General features: G+C 38.7%; 1 protein-coding gene across 1 annotated transcript in view; it reads right to left on the bottom strand.

Annotated features, from left to right (window-relative positions):
• LOC139139312 (cubilin-like) overlaps positions 1-6,000 on the bottom strand; it is a 250,854-nt gene that overhangs the window by 113,488 nt on the left and 131,366 nt on the right. The window lies entirely within an intron of this gene.

Genomic DNA, 6,000 nt, shown 5'->3' with positions numbered 1-6,000 from the left:
TTTCACTCAAAGCGTTAAAATCAGTACAATTTATACAGAAGATTTCATTCTGATACTGTAACACAATTATTTACGTCAACGTCGTTGTATATGCTGCAGGTATGACTCACGTCAAGCACAGCAGATAATGTTTAGACGAGAGAGGACTTGTTGGACAAGGTTTATTAGCGTTTGTAAACACAAACAACTAAAACTGCTGGGTTACAGCATGCTTGATCAGTCAAGTGTAAACGATTCAAGTTCGAGAGCTTCATAATTATGTTTTTGCAAATATGCCATAAACAAAACGACTGCAATGTTCATATTTTCATTTATTTATTCTTGGCACTCCTAATATGTATTCGACCTCGTGTATTATGTATGTGTAAACGTGACCAACAGATTTGGTATCAACAAGTTCTCGACGAAAGTTAATTAAAATTGTATAGTCATGCACAAACTTTGACCTTTAACCCTTGCAAGAGATGTGTCCTGCACGACTGATGATCACATTATCGAGTAAGAAGTGGCATCACAACAGTTGAACTGTTACAGAAATTTTGATGATTCAAACAAAATGTTGAAACCTAGGCATATTATCTTATTATTATACATCTACCATCGAGAACAATATAATTTTGCGTGCGCTAAAACAGCCGTACGGAACGCCCGTTCCGTAACACGTATGGTTTCAAGGCGCCCCATCACCTGCAGCTGTAACTACGCGTTCACTGATGAACGGTTTCAAGGGACTCATTGGACGAGTGCCAGAACATGTCTCACGCGCTCTATACATACATAGACAGTTCCCCCCTCTACTGTCTATGGTACATACGTATGCAGTGCACACACTATCAGGAAGCGCGTCCGAGATAGCGTTCCACGCTTGCGCTATAATATGAAGAAAATTGTTGACATTGCACGAAAACGGTCATTACTCTGACAATTTGATGCCCCAGTCAGGAATGTAAGATGTATAATAATAAGGTTATTACGAAAATACCGCAAAGGATGCATTCGGACATTGGCGCCGCGCATCGCTCTCCGCGATACGCTGCGCCAATATCCTCGTGCATCCTTTGCGGTATTTTCGTAATAACCTCATATTATCGATTTGCATATTCTAGAGAACATCCGAAATGACGTTACATATCTTACAAATATAAATTCCGCTCAATGTTTTGCACTTTATCCTGAAAATGATAATAGTTGTGCAAGTAACATTATAAATAAAAAGGTGTGGCTTGCATACTTCTATCTCCCTTGATAAGGCGTGCCACTCCTGTTTCTATTGGTTGAGATCTAACCGAGCGGTTTTGACTGCGATGCCTTCGTTAGGTGACCAGCTGCCGGGATCCAATTGGAGAATTTGCTGTATATGCAAATCGAGCCATTATTATTTTGATACATCTGGGAGATGTTAATACAGAAGTTCATCCATTTTATACAAAACGTAAAGTTTAGGATCATGATACGTTGCCCCATTTGGTATTAATAGCTTGCATAATAAGGCACAAGTTTTGTGGCAAAAAATTATGACCCAAATTTAGTAGAACTATACTAAATTGTATAAATCTTTTCAAAATCTTATACAAGACATGCTGAGAACAGTTACGATCCATGTCAACATGGTTTGGGATATATTTTATTACACGTTCTTAACTCATACAAACAAAAAACAAATCTTCTTCAAATTCTTTTATTCATTATTTTCTCAGGTGAGTCAGAGAACGCGCGGCGGGGTGGTGTCGTTTGTCTATACAATCCGGAAGTCTGGGATCAGTTCAGAAAACTACGTGGTGAAATTGAAAAGGCAAATATCGACAGTAGCGATTGCCCGGGAATTTTTTCTCTTCATTTCGTGGAATATGTCTTATCACAATTTTCAGGTCCGCTTCCCAAACATGACGTTTCAAGAAGATCGCTGGACATCTCTGTTTATCTCCGTGCAAGAAATTGAAACGCCTTTGACAATAATGTTGTCCTATGAATTATAAAGTACTCTAGACTCTACATCTGCAGATGTGCTGTTCACCTTTCGAAGGTAGTCGCGTATCGAACCGGAGGAAAAAAGCTGCAGGATGAAAACCACAAGTCCTACAATGGCAGTCAGATACTTTTTCAGAGTATTCAGCTATTACTTAGGGAGAATCAGCACCCCCTATACATAAGAACCTTTCTCTTCAAAGAGAATATAGTGTCGTCCACAATGAAAAGGACACTTTTGTAATTAATAACGTGTACGAAGAAGTGTAGTGATAGGTAAATTATATATAGCGCAAATATAGTTATATGGCTGTGGTATGGTTTGTTTGCAAAATGACTTTGTTTTTTATTCACATCACTAACATTATCATTGACGTCTAAAGGCAATTAAGACGATATTTGTGTATTTCTTGTGATTTACCCTTGTTACCATGACACCTGAGATTTCGTATTAAAGATTTCGTGATTTAATTATTTACAAAAGTTGCGTGTTTACCTGTGCTTGTTATACTGTACATCATCATTAGCGTTATTTAATAATGCTCGTCTACCAATGAATGAATGCTCCAAGAGCAATTTTCCAGTCTCGGTCTATAGTCGAAACTTGTAATACTGGTATTAAAACAAAGGAACAAAAGTTGACACAAAAAGCCTTCGGCGCCTTTGTTCATGTGATTGAAAACGAAAGTGACTGTTCAGATATTCGCGAAACAAATGTACAAAAAACAACACAGTTGCAAAACATGGGCTGCTGACGTTAGAAAGATTGGGCTGAAAACAAAATTTCTCGAGGTGTTTCAGTTTTACAATATAGAGTTCCTATGATTCCAGTGAGGTGGGTGCCTCCGAACTAAACTTTTGACAGCAGTATTTCTCTTTGGAAGTCCGTAAGCGTAATGACAAGATGTATCATACCAAATGCAGTTTACCAGCTGGCGTTGGCATGGGCTCTCACAGCATTTAAGAGACAATTTTGGGCGTTTTGATTTGAATTTCTCAGACGAAAATGATACAGCCTTCGTCTCAAGTTGGCGATTCTCGATGAACAAAGTCGAAGGACGTGAGGCTTTGTATAAAAAGTCGCTGCCTCGTAATGAATTTCTATCACGTATTTCTAGCGTTATAATTAAAGCATAATTTTTATAAACTCAGTTCTTTTTTCTATGGAGTTTAACCACGATTTCCCTGTGCTTCAGTGCTCTCCCACTATTGAGATTCGCAGTATGATCGTCAGAAGGCCTCATGAATAAATAACGACTTCCGAATGGAGCATTCTGATAGGTTCATTGTCACATGATAGTTTTTTAAACAACGAACAGGAAACTCGAAATGTGCTATTCAAAATTAAACAGTTGTGTTATGGTTGTTTTTAATTGGGACTGTTTCTTTGAAGAAGGGGAGTCTTAAGGTTGTATTTTTACGACAAAATTGGTTCAAGTTCGTATGTTTACAAATTTAATATTTTAACTTTTATGAATCAGTACTGTGTCAAAAGACTTTCATGGTCCCTCTGTGGTAAACGTTATTACTTCCTTTTGTTTAACGGAAGTATATCGACTGGTGCGTTGAATACAATACTATACAGGTATACCGGTCTTCCACTTTAAAATAAATGGTGAAAACGACAAGTTAACGGTTCATTAACAACAAACAAAAGAACTTTATTGCCATTACAGTGGAACTGGTACTTCAATTAAATTGACACTATAGACAAGGTTGCACAATGTCCATATACATTTGTGACATTTTTTGTCACCACAATGCGTCATAATGTAACTGCGTATCAGATGAACTTAACAATGCTATTGTTTTAGATTTTGGCATCACCTTCAAAAGGATATCATAAATACGAATAAGTGTGGCTTGTCGTCACATGATTGAGGAAGAGTAAGTAATGCTTAGAATTACATCCAATATAAGATTTGATATGTCATCCAATCACGTATTTTCTTTCTTTTTTGGCCAATGATAGTTTATTTCCTGTAAAGTATTTTACATTTTGACGAACGCCTTCTTATTTTTGTCTATATGAAGCTAATTTATGTGTAAACGCAGAATGTTGCCGGTCTAGGCCGCTGATGGTTTGTACCATTGCCGAGTCCATTACACACTTCATCAAATACAACTTTACGGCATCCATGTGCAGTCGCGTCCGCTTAATAATTGTCGACAAGATAATTTCAACAAGTAGAAGTTACAAATGCAAAGGTAGAGCAAACAAAAACTGGCAACAAGGCGTAAAAATTACAGCCTGATAACGTTATTTGGTGCATAAATACACGCTGTATCTAGTTTACAAATTATCAAAATAAAACTACTGTCGTCACTTCAATCACTAGAATAACTGTCAACAAACATTGTTGCAATTCGAAATGAGCACTAGACTAAGGCTGCACCTCGAATGTTTGAGGTGCCGTTAGAAAAGACAATATTGACGTTCATACCAAAGTGAGATCGTTACCAGATGCACGTGTCTCTGGAATACAAACTATTTTCTTTCGTTTCTTTATATCTTCTTCTTCTTGCTCCTCTTTTTCTTCTTCTCAGCTTTAGCTTTGCTTACTTTTGAATGGTCTTCTAACGACACACTTTGTGACACTGGCGTTGATCTTTCGTGATGTTGATATAGATACGTTACAAGGTGTTGAAGTTAAACGTTTTGTCATCCTTCTTCCTGCTCGTTTCCTTGTGACGTAATCTAGAAGACTGACCGAACCACTACTCTTGAGATAAAACTTTTTTCACAACTGATGAATCAGATGCACTGCTGCTGGGGTTACAGTGGCTTCTAGAAGATGAATATAGTGGTAATGTTAGTGGTCCTTTTATCACGTACCGGATATTGTTCTCGAATGCTGTCTGTTTCTGCGACGAAGTCTGCTTTTCTTGGTGACTTATTGGGGTTATTCATTGTACCATCCATGTTTACAGCTGGTTGTTCAGGTGTCCGACAGATTTGATCGGATATGTCGGAATCAATTATGCGGGCCGCAGATGGATAGGTGTACATAATGATATAATCGGTTTTTGTTGAACTGATTCGATACTGGTCGGCGAGGCACAGTGTTTGTATGTGTTCTACTCAACCGTATCTTCTACATTTCAATGAGTTTAAACACTCTCGTTTTGTGTTGTCCATATGCAAGACACTAGTATAGCACAGTACATTTGTGATTTCACATCTACAACTGTTGTAGCAATACGTTCGACCTTCGTAACTAAAATATAAAGCTGTAGCTTAGAAAAAGTATGGCTAGGAGAATGTCGGCAACTAAATACGACAGATTATTGCTAAGATAGTTTATGCAAACTTGACTGTTATTGTTCTAGTTAATGCTCCTGAGCCTTCCAATCCAACATCCAACGGATGAACGCATAATTACAGGATGAGTTACCCATTACCGACTATCCAATGGAGCAATAAGGAGTAAAGTGCCTTGCTCAAGGGCACAACACCGTGCCGGAGTCTCAAAGTCACCATCCTTCGACAGTGACTCCGTTACACTGGCCCTACCATGTCTCGAACTCACCATCCTCCGATAGTGAGTCCTGTACCCTAACCTTTGCCCAAGATGCCCCCCCCCCCCGTTCAACCCGCACTAGTGCAGTCAACAGTGACTATGTAATGTTTGTTAGCTTATAAGTATTCTTCCTTGGAATTTCCCTTCACCACATTTATTTTGTCAGGCTGATTCTGTGTTGTCAATGACAATTATCTGGTAAATAGCGTGGCATACAGTGTGGTGATTTCTTCGACCGCTGTGATTCCCTTCGGCGCATTCATCTTGCCATGTCGAGTCTGTGAAATCATCGATATTTACCAGTCATGTGGCAAAGCGATTCCCAATGCAGAATTTGCAGAGGCCACTACGAACGACGAGCTAACGTTTCAAACGGTATGTTCTTGCAGTGTCTTATATAATAATAACCCGTCGGCTGCAGATGGATTTTATTTGCTGGCCGTAATGCTTCCTGTATATTCAACTGAAGAAGTTAAGAACTGGAAGGACCAGCAAAACGCATGCGCTGAAGACG

Source organism: Ptychodera flava, chromosome 8, assembly GCF_041260155.1.
Source record: "Ptychodera flava strain L36383 chromosome 8, AS_Pfla_20210202, whole genome shotgun sequence".
In the NCBI taxonomy this organism is placed as follows: domain Eukaryota; kingdom Metazoa; phylum Hemichordata; class Enteropneusta; family Ptychoderidae; genus Ptychodera; species Ptychodera flava.
This window is presented reverse-complemented; position numbering and strand designations above follow the sequence as displayed.